General features: G+C 36.0%; 1 long non-coding RNA gene across 1 annotated transcript in view; it reads right to left on the bottom strand.

The window, feature by feature from the left end:
• Positions 1-13,194, bottom strand: part of LOC141488030 (uncharacterized) — a 95,969-nt gene extending 82,775 nt beyond the window's left edge. The window contains exon 1 of the long non-coding RNA XR_012468569.1: positions 13,110-13,194. This is a non-coding gene — a long non-coding RNA (uncharacterized LOC141488030). The remainder of the gene's footprint in view (positions 1-13,109) is intronic.
• Positions 13,195-13,898: the final 704 nt, after the last annotated feature.

Below are 13,898 nucleotides of genomic sequence, written 5' to 3'. Positions count from 1 at the left end.
CTTTTCCATTCAAGACTGAAAAAAACCATTACATCAATCCTCTTTTCCATTCAGGATACTGAAATTTCAACCCAATGGGGATATTAATGCCCTCTACTGGCCCTTGAATATCTAACAAGTCTAAAATTCCTTCTTGGCTAGGATTTAATCAATTAACTCCTTGGGTTTCATGCTAGAGAAAGTAGATCCTTGGTACAGAAGCTTGAGTAGTTTTGCTACATAAGGAATCCATCTTTAATTAACATAATCAGAAAATAGTAGTTAACATCAAAACCCATTCTCCTACCCTGTACAACAGAAATGTTATTATCTTTGACCTTTAGGTAAATATTTGTTGGCTTCATCACATACCCAAGAAAAAGCTTTGTGGGCTGTCCACCTAGCATCCATTTCCAGAACTAAATTATCCATTTTTATAGTACTCTTTTCATAGACAAAAATTAGTTGGTCAAAATTAGTCATCCCGTAAAATAATATTGTGGTCAATATTCACTCAGTGATTGAGTACATATTGAGTAAGAGTCAGGTAGACAAATGTCTGATCTTGGCTTAGCCACCATTCCTACTGATCACCCAGATTATCAATGATCCTTACTATCATGCCACATTTTATCACAAAAGCTCTAAAGGGACTTTTTAAAGGTATGCTCTAGGTAAAAGGAAGATTGAAGAATGTAGAGGATGTTTTTAGGTGGACATATCAAAATAATAGATGATAGAAAAAGGCAAATCTATTTAACTCTAATTGTTCCTTCTTTTCCCTGCCAATTTGTTATCAAAGAGGAATTTTCTAAAAATGATGAAGTCCTCCATTTATTCCTTTTAGACAAATACATTGTATTAATTGAATCAAGCTCCAGAACATTGCAGAAACTTCTAAATGAGATATATAATTGCTCAAAGCAATTTCTTTTTACTATCCACATGGGAAAAAAGTGGATGAAAAATTCTTAATCCCATACTATGATTAAAAAATTGGAAAAACAACTTATAAATTTCACCCACTTTTGTGTGTATATATATATATATATATATATATATATATATATATATATATATATCTGGAGCAAACACAACAAATGGAAAATGTACCCAATATTGAACAGAAGCAAAAAGGCAAATGTATTTGGCAAATATAATTGGGAAATTGCAAAGTTGTTTTAATGACTATAAACTGGTTTAGAAACAAAGGCTAGTATTTTTCCAACACCAATATTTTTCCAAGAAATAGACTTTGAGTCATAGAATTCTACATTATCCAAAGAAGCAATAAGAAGGGGCACCCAAACAGCAATTGCAAATTTGTGGAAAGATAAAGATGAGTCTTAGAGAATAGACAGTGAAAGATACACTGTGATCTGTAATATTGAAAGAAATACCTACAATCTATAAGATCTCAGATCCTTCAGAGAAAGTCCTACCACAAATAAACATCAGTCTGAGAAAACCACAACAAAATATAGTTACCAAGAAATTGAAAGCAAAGATAGGAAAATAATAAGATAGTACCTAAATATCTTAATTAATTAAAGTCACTGGACATGGAAAAATTGCATAGCAGATCTTGAAAGAACTCATAAATATGATGGGATGTCCTGACAGTAATTATCCCTGATTTTTTTTTCAAAGGAGGTAAAGCAAGATGGAAGAGCAGCAGAATGATAAAAAATTAAGTTCTACCCCACTACTTTTCCAACCAAATCTAAAAAAAAAATCCATCAGGCATAGTCTGAATTTGAAAATCAAAATTCATTAATTCATTAATTGAAAGTAAATAAAATAAAACTCAGAGTGAATCATTTTTACAGAACAGATTGGCAAAGAGAGATAATAAAAGAGGTTATGGATCCTGGGCAAGGGGGTCTAGTTAGGAAATGGCTATCTGGAACATTCCAACACAAAGAAAGATGAAACACAGAGCAAGAAGAAGTTCTAAATCCAGCATAAAAGGATCTAAACTTGTGCAAGATGCAGGAATAGATACTAATTAGTAATTCTGTAGTTCTGTTCCAAAAATCTTCAGGGCTGACTGAAGAAAGATGTGTTCAAGGTAAAGAGTGGCCATAAGTTCTAGGTTGTGTACTGAGCAAAGAGTAAGTTCAGAAACTAGCCAAAGCTACATGACTGACTCCAGGAGCAGATCAGGGGTCTGAGTTCAAGCACCAAGCCAATATGAAGCCTTTTGCAGAATAACAAAGGCCAGAATCCCAGTTCAAAAATAACATGAAATATTATCACTGTGAACTAACCAAGCATTATAATTGTCTAATAGAAACTGATTCCAGAAGCGTTCTTTGCAAACTATAACTGGAATAAGCCCAAAGGTCAAGAACTTGCAGAGATCAGGCCAAAAGGGTTGCAATCAGACCGAGATCAGACCATATTGGGAGCATAAGAAAACTCTCAGGTCACCAGACTGAGTTAGTTGTTCCAGAGATTCAGGAATGAGCCAGCCCTCAATAGCTGGCATTTATCTAGCATTTTGTACTTTGCAAAACATTTCACAAATATCTCATTTTATTTTCCCAATAATCCTGGGAGGTAGATGCTATATATTATTTCTCCCCTCCCCATGATGAAACTGAAGTATTTATATGCTAAGTAACTTGTCCAGAGTTTTATAGGTGGCAGGTGTTTCAGGCTGGATTTGAACTCAGTTCTTTCTGATTCTAAGTCTAATACTCTATATACTGTGGCACCTAGTTACAGGAACGTGAAAGATATAGGGTCAGTCCAGACATAGCTTCCAGAAGTATACAGAGTTCAGCACTAACATGAAGTCCAAAGTTAGGAAGCAGACTGGAAGAATGACCAAAGAAACAAAAAAACAAACCTCCCACTTTTTTAAAAGAAGCTATTTTGATGATAGTGATGTTCAAGTCTTAAATCTAGAAAAGAGTGACTCCAAAACATCTACAAGCAAACCCTCAAAGAAAAACATGGCTCGGGAACAAGTTAAAATAGATCACTGGAAATGTATGTATGTCACATTCTTTTAAACTCTTGCCTTTGTATGATACATATATTTATATGTATGTACACATTTAAATATGTATATAATATAAATATATTTTAATAAATATTAGTAGTAGTATAATAATTATAAAGATACAGAGGAAAAATTTGAAAAAGAAATAAGAGCTATGGAAGAAATATTATAAAGAGAATTAAAATTTGACACAAAACTTAAAAACTCCCTGAAAATTAGAATAGACAAAAGAAGAAATATTGACTCTATAAGAAAAAAATAAAATGTTAATTTTTTTAAATAAGAAAATATAATAAAACATAGCAAAGACAACTGACTTGGGAAGGAGATAATGGAAAAGATAGTGAAAAGAGATAATGTAAGAATAACTGGACTCTCTGAAAAACAATGATTAAAAAAAGACCTCAGATATCATATTACAAAAAATTAAAGGAAAATGTTCAAAGATTTTTGGAACCACAGAGTTAAATGGGAATAGAAGGAATTCATAGGGTCAGTTTTTTTTTAAAATGCTCAAAATAAAACCCTTAAGAATATTTTATCCAAAATCCAGGTTTTCTAGATAGCAAATTACAACTCAACCTCCATTTCCCTCAGATTCTGATGAAGATAACCCAAGACCTAACCCAAGACCTTTGGGAATAGTAATTCTTCCATTCCAGAGTCCATGTTATTATCCTGGGAGGAAGCCTCTGTGCTGATAAAGTCTGATAATTGATCCTTCAAGTGCCACCAACACAACTACTTGGGGGCGGGGTAGTTCTTGTTGCTAAAGTCTTTGACCATATCATATCAGATAGTCCAACATTAGAAATTAATATGATTTGATAAGTAGAAATGACATTAAAGAGTCGTTCCCATCTACTTTGTTGCTGAACCTTAAGGAACATGAGAACTTTCCATTTGAACTTTCCATTTGACTTGCAGCTGCTACTCATATTTGTTTTGTCTTTCCCTATTAGAAAATTAGCCCCTTGAGACAGCAAGGAAAGTGTTCATGTTCTATTTGTATCTCTAGTTCTTAGGACAGTACTTTATATATGAGTTACTTAATAAATACGTCATTCATTCAAAGAAATGAATGTAAGCAGTCAGAAAGGACCAAGGAGTCACAATCAGGATTACAGACAATTTAGCAGCCATCACTATAAAGGAGCAGAGAACTTGGAATATAATATTCCAGAAGGCAAAGTATATAGACTTACAACTAAAAATAGCTTATGCAACAAAACTGAGTACAATCCTACAAGGGGAAAAATGAACCAGAAGACTTTAAAGCAATCCTGCTGAAAAGACCAGATCTGCATAGAAAATTTTAAGCCCAAACATGGGAGTCAAAAGGAACCTAAAATGGTAAACATTACAGAGCAACCATATACAATTAAACTACTTATAGTCTAAGGAATATATCCTAATTGGCGAGATGATATGTGTAACCCCCTCAGAACTCTATCATTATCTAGGGTCATAGGGGTAGCCTAATTAGAATGAGGGCCTACTTGTTTTTTTTTTTACATTTTGGTGATCTTAATAAGAAAAATGAAGAATAATGGAGAAAATTATATCACTGAACTCCATCTTGTTAAAACTCCATTTAGAATATCACCTTCACTTCTAGCCACCACATGTTAGCAATAACATCAAGAAATTGAAGTGTGTTTAAGAAATAGCAATCAAGGGGCGGCTAGGTGGCATAGTGGATAAAGCACCGGCCTTGGAGTCAGGAGTACCGGCGTTCAAATCTGGTCTCAGACACTTAATAATTACCTAGCTGTGTGGCCTTGGGTAAGCCACTTAACCCCATTTGCCTTGCTTAAAAATATAGTAATCAAAACTTAGAAATTATGCTATATGAGTGTCAGTTAAAGGATATTTAGTTAAGAAAATAAGATCATAGGAAGAAAAAAATTCTCTCCAGCAAAAACTGTCATGATCCCAAGGGGAAAACTAGTAGGAGAAGTTGGCTTAATATAAGAACAAATTTCCCAACAATTAAAACTGTCCTAAAATGGAAATGTTCCTGTCACTGGAGTTCTTCAATGTCTTCTCCATGTGTTGGGGGCGGGGTCAGGATCTCGTCCTCAAAAATATCAAATAACTTCATTTCTCAGGTTCTCTTCCAGTAGCAATTTTAAAAATGAAAATCTAGGAGGAAGTCAAGAAAAAATTTTCCATACTCTGGTGAGACTATTCCACATACCAACCCCCCCCCAAAAAAAATATACTTCTTTCTAAGAAGTCATGGAAAAAGATAATAACATCTGGTGTAATGAAGTTCATAGCTATCCTACATAACCTACCTCTTGGACATTTCATTGACTTCTCTTTTGAGATGCATCAAGGAAATCCCACATGTTGGTTTTTGAAGATTCTTTATCGTGTTGTTTAACATGTCTCCTTTATTCCAATGAAAGAGTAAGGAAATTAAAGAAAGATGTAAAATTCAAACACTTGACTGATTCCATTTAGCTACAGTTTCAAATATGTACACATTGTACAAAGAGATATTAAAAATGAGATGCTAATAAAGTTGCACAACAACTGGAAAGATATGATGAAATACTTCTCATCCTTGATTGGGCTGTCCACTCAGATAGCTAAAGACAGGATATGTGTGATAATAAAATCTTAAATCTGAGAGCGTAATTGCTTCTGACATCTCCAACTAGGCAGCAGGCTGCCCAAACACTGCTGTTCAGTCACAAATTCTAAGCCTAATGAAGTGAGAAGAACACAGTGTAGATACAAATTAAAATCTACTTACCAAGAACCGTCTGTGGGGGTTTTTCTATCTTTTTTATATACTTCCTCATTTGGGGTAGAAGGGGGAAGTAATCTGTTCATAATAATCACACTTTTATATTTAAATACTGTAGAACTATTATTAACTGAAAGAAATTCTTATAGCACTAATATGTGGTTGAAACCTTTGTTTTTCTTGAAGATCTTTTCAAATTCTTTTTTTTTTTATTCTCATAGGTAATGTAGAAGAGGGGAAAAATACTCCAAAAAATGATTAATCATGTATTTCTCCACTTTAACATCTTTCCAACTTTTCATCCAGTTTAAAGATTTTTAAAGGTCCAATTTTCTTGTCAACTACATGATCTTTAACACTGTATATCGAGGAAAGAGCTTGAAATGCAGCATAGGGATTCTATAATAGAATTGGAATGGAATGATGGAATGTAACCAGATAAGTGTTATAGATTAAAAAATGTTTTCTCTATACTGGATAATAGCCTGAATTTATTTTATAATGGTCGTGGGTTTTGTTTTTGTTATGAATTGTTTGCTGACCAACCTTCCAGATGAGGAAAAAAGAAAACATAGACAGGAAACATCTCATTACTATGACTCAACACCAAACCTTTCTCACATTCTTTCCTACCACTTCTGGGTAAACTAGAAGCTGAAATTCATCTTCCAGGACACAGAACCTTCAATGAGGAAACCAGGCTTCATTAAACATATTAAAGAAATACACTTCCATCATTCAAAAGCCAATCACACTCCAATAGCACTTAGATTCTTATGACTCAAGGAAGTCACTTTGGTTTGTTTTTTTTTTTCTTAAGTCAGTGAGTTATCCTAACCAAACAATTCCATATACTTAGGTATAGAGAGGGGAAAAGTGTGTTCTTCATATTATTTCCAATTGAGGATGTGAATGAAATTGCAATGAAAACTGAATTTCGGTGTGCAGGAGCAAATCATGTTGAAAGTGATCCCATTCTCCATTTTGCTCTAAACCATTAAAATCCAAATTGCCTTCAAGTTCATTAGTGATGTTTTATGTGTATTCTTGAAGAGAATACGAGGTCTCCCTCGTATGACTCCTAACAAATGTCCATTTGTTGAAATTGTTTGTTCAGCTGTTCCCCCTTCTTGTTTTTTTCTCACCTAGATCTACTGTAAAATGTAAAGAGTAGACCAACTTTTCCTTTTCCCTTATAGTTTTGAAATGAGCATGCAACTCTGAGTTTACTAAGGATTTTTACTACTAGTAACTATAAATGTAGCTATTGAGTAGGAGATAGCACCAAGAGTTGGGAATATCTCAATTGAAATCCAATCTGTGTTATTGCCTAGCTGTGTGCCTGGATAATTCATTTAAGGAACCTTTTGTACTTCTCTAAAACTCTAAAACAGATGTTTAATAGGATCATAGATTTAAATCTAAAATCAACCATAGAGGCTAACCCCCTAGTTTATAGGTGAGGAAACAAAAGTGTAGAAAGGTTCAATGACTTCCCCAGAGTCAATAGCTAATACCTGAAATGGTATTTTAACCCAAGCTTGCTATCAATATCTCTGCAATAGTGGAAAATCAGATTGTTGATACATTTGTGCAGGAAAAGGATAGGCAACAAACTTGTAATTTCATTGATTTATTGAAATAACCACTACCCAGCCAAGTAACTTCTCTGCATCTTGGAGTCACAGGTCCCATAGTTTTTCCTTATGGCCCAAATAAGATGACCTCTTCAAAACTAGCATCATCACCTGCCGGGCTTCCCATTAATTTCTTTATCTATGAAGGACATCTCATACAGAACTCAGCTGATTATTTCCAAGGAGTTCAATGACTAATCAGACCTTTCCTGGCTCAGCTTGCTAATTCTACCTAATACTCAGATTGCCTTTAAAGACTCATGAGTCTCCTAGGGAGCAGTGTCTAAGAATTAGTGTATAAAATACACTTTTACCAAAGGGGAGGTAGCTTATATATACAATAAGTAGAATATGGAATAACTTAGAACATTGAGAAATTAATGACCCAATTCACATGGAGATGGGACTTAACAGCAACTAACACATATTCAGTCGTTTCAAGTTTACAGAACATACTACCTCATTTGATCTTCACAACAATCCTATGAGATAGCTGCTATTATTGTTGCTCCCATTTTATAGATGATGAAACAAGCTGAGAGAGGTTTAGTGACTTGTTTGGGATCATATAGCTAGTAAGTATCCAAGACAACATTCATCTTCCGGTCTTTCCAACTCTAAGTCCAATAAATTCTCTCCACTATGTCACCATAACACTCTACTTTTCTTGTGAATATAATCACAGGTAAACATATCACTTTAAAACCATAAATAAAAGAGAGAAAATGTGACCAAGTTAAAACAAGTGTATAAAGTCTTGGTTGACTTAATCTTAAATAAAAACTTAAGCAGGCAGGCCTGGATTGTTTAAATCCTCTTTTCACTGGTTTTTCATTTGAATTCTTGCCTCTGAAGTCAACCACTTCAGTCTTTTCAGGAGTTGGATGCTAGGCCAAGTCTGAATCAAGGATTCAAATTCAAGTTCATAAGACTGCAGGAATTCTCCATTCTGTTCTAGAATATTTTTCCCCCTAGATTTAACTCTTAGATAAAACCCTAGTTTAAGAAGATATTTTTTTCATCCTTTCTCCCAAGTTCCTCACCTGGAATCCAGATCATTCTGTCCTAACATTAAACTACTCTACTTTTATGTTTCTTGAGATTTCTGTACCTTCAGGATTTCAGAAATCTACTCTTGTCATTCTGAATGAATCTTTCTCACCTCCAGGATTCCTCCCTTGGGCTTCAGTGTATTACACTAATCTCATAGACACTTCCTTTACTCTCTGGAAAGGTCTCTATGTATGGAAGTCCTAGGTTGCCCTTGACCTATTCTCTATAATCTAGTTAGTTTGCCTAAAGCAAATTAAAAAGCCATTTGTTAAAGACTAATTCTGACCTTGTGATTAATTTCTGTCCTTTCATCTAGTCCCCCTGGCTAACAGTTGGGCCTGGTCCCCCTAGAGACCTCTGTGGCCTAGATGACTGGTGGTTTTTCTACATTTTAGCTGCTCCTCCCCATGGCCCAAATAAGACTATCTTCTTCAAATCTAGCACCTGCTGGGTTTCCCACTGATTTCCTTTTCTCTGGAGGACTCCTCTGGATCTCAATTAATTTGCAAGGATGAGCTGATTGTCACAAGAAAGCCAATGAGTGATCAAACCTTTCCTGGCTCAAGTTACCAATTCTACCTAATTCTCAGATTACCATTGATTCTCCTAGAGAGTAGTGTCTAAGAATCCTAGCACTGCGAATTTTTCAAAGGACAAGGTAAGGCTTTAATATGCAGAAATAATATAGATAATGCCCACCGATAGTAATAAAAAAAAGTATCTTTCTGTCACAAATTGGATCAATTTCTCAGAGAAGGGGGAAAATACTCCAAATACTGAGGGACACAAAAATCAGATCCTCATAAGGCTCATTTGCATATGCTGATGATTTAAGAAGTTGAAGGATTTTCTGCTGAAAGCCAATTCAAAGGGTTTCCCTGAGGGTTAGTCCCTAAAATATTCTAGGATCCCAATCCTAGAATATGACAATTTCTTCTGCAATTCAAAAGCAACATGATTCTAAGGTTACAGTGCCAGATTTTAATCAGAGGACCTGGCTTCTAATCCTGATTTTGCCACTTAACCAATATGAATTTAAGTAATTCATCTAGTCACTCTGGATTTTTGTCACTTATAATATTAGGTGGTAGGACTAAATTACCTAGAACTTCCTTTCTAATTCTAAATTTGTAATCTAATATTTCATCCCCAATCAGGATACAAGATAATAAATGCTAGGTCTTTCTATTTAGAATAGAGATATGAGTATCTCCACCTATAGTCATATATACTATGAGAGTATAGCTACATCAAATATTTTTGACCAATTAATAGCTTCTGATAGGTCATTAGGATTTATGTAATCTGCTTCATCATCAGTATTTTGGAGTCACAATTTGTCATTGAAATAACCAGAATTCTTTCATCTTTCACATTCATTCTTTTGATTCTTACAACCCTGTGAATTGTTTTATTTGTTTTATTGTCTCCATTTTACAGATGAGGAAACTAAAAGTTAATGAGACTTGCCCAGGGTCACATAGCTGTCAAAGATAGATTTCAAACCCTATATCTTTCTAACTTCACTCTGTGCTTTCCTCCTGCTACAACTTTAACCACTCCACCATCAAACCCTTATAATCAAACCTCTAGTTCACTAATTTAGCTCAATTATTGGCCATTCTACTTTTCCAACTTGATTTTTGGAAAGAACCTGATAAGGAAGAGAAAGGAGAAATCTGGGCTAGCTGGTTTGGCACTTTCTTTTATTGTGTAGAATTTTCACTAACCCAGTCACACTAAGAGAACAGATGAATACCAAGAGAACTACACCTATTGATGACAGTAGAATATACTCCCTATCCGCCTGAAGACGTCCTCCTCCTCCCTTCCTCAACACACATTCTTTTGACTGTCTCCCCAGCCCATCTTCTTTACCCTGAAAATTCAGATTATACAAGTAGGTAAATGAAGTTGGTTTGGAATAAAATGGCCATAGGTCATCATTTAACGTTCCTACTATCCTACTTGCTCAATGTGATATCCTCCAGCAATAAATATATGGGGAGGTAGAAATACATGTTAACTAGAATAAGAATCCAAGAATTTAAAAAATAAAATAACTCACTAATCACTGAGCATGTATTGAGTACCTATTAGAGAAAGTCAGAAGAATTTAAAGAATCTCTCTTCCAAAGTTCTCCAGGAGGGGGTGTGGGGAGAGGGGTGGAAATGTTTTTTCTAGAGAGAGAACATTCATAAATTAGGATTCTAAAATATTGCATGTATTTAAATAACATTCAGATAATTGGATTGAAAAGCTACAGTAGGTTCCCTGAATCTAAAATGTGAATGCATTCAGTTTCCTGGCATTTCTTTGTGGTGTTTTGGAAAAAAAAATCTCAGGAAAAAAATAAAGTTCAGGTAGCAGAGACCTGGGATATGAAGTGCTTCCTTGATGAACTCATGCACCTTGAATTGCCCCTGGAAGCAAACTGGTAATCACTGTCAACTTATGAGTAGTGCTCCTGCAGTATATGGACTGTAACATTACTCTAGAAGGGAGTAATAGTGACCAATTGACAGCAGCCCAGGATACTTGAAACTGCTGTGGCATTCAAGCTCCTAGAATCATTCTGCACATTCCTTGAGAGTTACCATGATAAAGTGTTCATTGAGGCACAGATAACTGCAAAGCAGGCAAGGGGAAGAAATGACTTTTTTAGAGCAAGGTTTCAAGGTCAAATGTCACCCAACTGTGCGGGACCAAGCTCAAGCCCTTAATGATAAACAAAGACCTGACACCATTCTTTAAGGTCCCTAGGATGAAGTTCAGATGGAGCTGGGTGATCCTTTCCCCAGCCCCATCCACAGTCCCAGCCCCATCCCCCAGCCCCAGAAGGCTGCTCTGCATTTTATAGAGCAGCCTTTGGCATAGTTTAGCCAGCTTGCTTGCTAACCTCACAGAAGAGGAATTTGCAAACAGGAGCAGACTCCAATGCAGCAGCCTACAGATTGTGCTTTCCTCCAATCGGGACTGGGAATTTAAACTGGAAAATGAGACTATTAAGAAATTTTGTTGTAAAACTCCCTCTGTGATTGACACAGAACCCTTGGAGAAAATCCTTGGCATGCTTCTGGAACTCTTGGGGCCCCAGTCAATGTTTGGCAAGGAGAATCCTGTCATGATACAATTTTAGAGATTTCCTGGGTCTCTCAGTGAAGTGGATGTATAGTTACAGAAGTCCTCACATACAATCAGTCAGTCAACAAACATTTCTTAGTCATAGTGAAACATTTCACATACATAATCTAATTTGATTCTCAGAGCAACCTTTTAAATAGTTACAAATGAGGAAACTAAGACAAGTAAAGATAAAGCAATTAGGTAAAGGAGCCCAGGCACAGAAATCAATATGACCTAGGTTTTCAAAACCTATCTTAGATCCTTGCTAACTGTGTAATAGAGGGTAAGTCACTTCACCTCTGTTTGCTTCACTTCCCTTGTCTGTAAAATGGGAAAAATAATAGTCCCTACTTCCCATGGCTGTTTTGAAGATAAAATGAGAGAGCTGTAAAATGCTTTGCAAACTTTAAAGCATCACATAAAGGTCAGCTATTTTTATTAAGTAACTTGCCTAGCATCATACAACTAGTAAATGATTAAGGCAAGAGTCAAACTTGGTTCTTCTCCAGTCTTCATAGCTCCACATTCAGCATGCTATTCACTACACTCCCTAGATACCTCCTAAGCAGAGACTCTTAACCTCTTTTGTGTCATGGACCCCCTTTTGATGTTTGGTGAAGTCTAATGGCTTTTTTCTCATAATGGTTTTTCTTTCATTCCAAATTTAAAGAACTGCTAGCTTCAGCTAAAAATTAATTAAAATGAAAAATATAATTTTTTGCTATTAAAATTCACAGTTTACCTGAACTCTATCCAATAACCCCCTTTGGATACCATGGATGTCAGGTCAACAACCTCAGCTCTAGGGTCTTATACTCCATTCCTCTTTATTCTCCACTGCCACTCCCATTCATTTTTTTAGGGAAAAAAACTTACCTTTACCTGGGAAAAAAGGGGACAAATGTACTAATTAATAAATAATAACTTTTTTGAGTATTACTAAGGGCCAGTCTCTCAGAACTTCAAGGAATATATATCTGCACCCTTTTTATAGGTTTTTAAATAATAGGGGACCCACCCAACTGGTCTGTAGTAAATGTAGCCTATTCTATTAGGTGGTGTGACTCCACGGGATTCATGAAAAGCCACTGCTATTTTTCTGCCAACAAGGCCTAAGATACGACTCTCTTCTCCACCTGCAATGGTTTTTCTTGGTACCGATACCTGTCTGCAAGGATGTGTCCTTGTTACCATGCTTTTTAGCATGATGTTTTCAGCCATGCTATCAAACACCTTCACTGATGATGAACATAGCCTCAAGGTCAGCTACCACTGATGGCAAATTTGTCAACTGGAAAAAGCTACAAAACAAGATCGAAGTGGAGAGAGTGTTGGTATTTGCAGATGATTGTGCTCAATGAAGCCTCTGAAGCTGAGATGCAACAAGGTATAGATGGATTCTCTGCTGCTTGTGCTCATTTTGCCTAACAATTAATACCAACAAAACACAGGTGCTCTATCAGCCAGCACTTACATGATCCATATGTGGAACAATCCATTACAGCAAATGAAGAAGTTTTAAGTACTGTGGACAAGTTCACTTACCTTGGCAGTGTCCTTTCCAAAGAGGTACACATTGATAACGAGGTTGATACTCACATTGCCAGAGCTAGCTCTGTATTTGGAAAACTGAAAGAAAATGAGAGAGAGAGAGAAGAGGTATTAGACTGACTACAAACTGAAGGTCTACAGAACCATTATGCTGACCTTATTGCTGAATGCCTGTGAAATCTGGACAGTCTACCAAGTGACATGTCAGGAAACTGAATCACTTCCATTTAAATTGTCTTAGGAAGATTCTGAAGGTCACCTGCCAGGAGAAAATAGCAGACACTGAGGTCCTTTCTCAAGCTAAACTGTCAAGCATTTCAACATTACTACAGAAAATGCAACTACAATGAACTGGACATGTTGTTAGAATGCCAGATGTACACTTGCCCAAAAACTATGGAGATCTCACAGGGCAATTGCTCACAAAGGGATCAGAAGAAGCGATAATGGATACCCTGAAAGTCTCTCTTAAGAACTTTATAATTGATTGTACTGCATGGGAGACCCTGGCACAGGACCACACAGCAGAGTGTGCCTTCATAGAGTGAAGGGGGCTTGATTGGGGGATTGAAGCAGCTCAAGGAAATGTGACATATGTAAGTTTAGAATACCCTCCCCAGGTGTTCACATGGATTATTTGTGCCTGACCTGTGGTAGAGCATTCTGAGCTCATTTTGGGCTGATCAACCACAGTTAGAGAAACTGAATTTTGTCTCAAACATAGTCATGTCATTTTGGTCTCCTTCGATAATGAAGGCCAAGAACCAACCAACCTTTCTGCTA

The sequence above is a fragment of the Macrotis lagotis genome, chromosome 5, assembly GCF_037893015.1.
Source record: "Macrotis lagotis isolate mMagLag1 chromosome 5, bilby.v1.9.chrom.fasta, whole genome shotgun sequence".
Classification (NCBI taxonomy): domain Eukaryota; kingdom Metazoa; phylum Chordata; class Mammalia; order Peramelemorphia; family Peramelidae; genus Macrotis; species Macrotis lagotis.
Note: the sequence above shows the minus strand (reverse complement) of the source record. Positions and strands in the feature narration are given on the sequence as shown.